Source organism: Tenrec ecaudatus, chromosome 13 (assembly GCF_050624435.1).
Source record: "Tenrec ecaudatus isolate mTenEca1 chromosome 13, mTenEca1.hap1, whole genome shotgun sequence".
Lineage (NCBI taxonomy): Eukaryota > Metazoa > Chordata > Mammalia > Afrosoricida > Tenrecidae > Tenrec > Tenrec ecaudatus.
This window is the reverse complement of record NC_134542.1, coordinates 14,012,396-14,013,790: the sequence shown is the minus strand read 5'-3', so window position 1 is coordinate 14,013,790 and position 1,395 is coordinate 14,012,396. Positions and strand designations below refer to the sequence as shown.

The 1,395-nt window shown below is 44.7% G+C and overlaps 1 pseudogene; it reads left to right on the top strand.

Moving 5' to 3' along the window:
• Positions 1–588: 588 nt before the first annotated feature.
• On the top strand, positions 589–906 carry LOC142424302 (large ribosomal subunit protein eL37-like; annotated as a pseudogene).
• The last annotated feature ends 489 nt before the right edge of the window (positions 907–1,395 follow it).

Genomic DNA, 1,395 nt, shown 5'->3' with positions numbered 1-1,395 from the left:
AAGAATTCTGCTCAGTGGGTGCTTTGTCTATTCTTTATTTTTTAATCATTTTATTGGGAGCCCGTCAATTCTTATCACAATCCATACATCCATCCATTGTGTCAAGCACATTTGTACATTTGTTGCCATCATCATTCTCAAAACATTTTCTTACTACTTAAGCCCTTGGTATCAGCTCATTTCCCCCCTCCCCCACTCTCCCTCCCACATGAACCCATGATAATTTATCATTTTTTTCATGTCTTACCACAACCACTGTCTCCCTTTACCCACATTTCTGTCGTCTGCCCCCCTGGGAGGGGGTTATATGTAGAGCATTGTGATCAGTTTCCCCTTTCTCCCCCCACCTTCCCCTTACCCTCCTGGTATTGCTTATTGTCCTGAGGGGTTTAATCTGTCCTGCATTCCCTGTGTTTCCAACTCTGATCTGTACCCATGTCCATGCTCTGATCCAGCCCAGTTGGTAAGGTAGGATGGGGATCATGATAGTGGGGGAGGAAGCATTAAAGTACTAGAGGGGGAATTGTTTGTCTGGGCCCATTGAATCGTCTTGCATCCTCACTCCCTGGGGCCCCCAGCTGACTATGTACGAAGGGAACGTCATCCTTCGGAAAGCGTCGCAATAAGACGCACACCTTGTGCCGCCGCTGTGGCTCCAAGGCCTACCATCTCCAGAAGTCGACCTGTGGCAAGTGTGGATACCCAGCCAAGCGCAAGAGAAAGTATAACTGGAGTGCCAAGGCTAAAAGACGAAATACCACCGGTACTGGTTGAATGAGACACTTAAAAATTGTCTACCGCAGATTCAGACATGGATTCCGTGAAGGAACAACTCCTAAACCCAAGAGGGCAGCGGTTGCAGCATCAAGTTCATCTTAAGGATTTCAACATTTAGTTGTGCAATAAATGTTCTCGTATTAAAAATGTAAAAAAAATGTACTAGAGGAAAATTGTATGTTTAATCGTTGCTATATTACAGATGAGCCTGATTGGCTCACCTCTTCCCTGCAACTCTTCTGTAAGGGGATGTCCTCTTGCCTACAGATGGGCTTTGGGTCTCCACTCTGCACTCCCCCTCATTCACAATGATATGATTTTTGGTTCTTTGATTTCTGATACCTGATCCTATCGATACCTCATGATCACGCACACTTTTGTGCTTCTTCCATGTGGGTTTTGTTGCTTCTCAGTTAGATGACCGCTTGTTTATCTTCAAGCCTTTAAGACCCCAGATGTTATATCTTTATATAGCCAACTACCATCAGCTTTCTTGACCTCATTTGCTTATGCATGTCTTCAGCAATCATATCAGGAAGATGAGCATCATGAAATGCCAGTTTAATAGAACAAAGTGTTCTTGCATTGAGGGAGTACTTACGTAGAGGCCCAACGTCC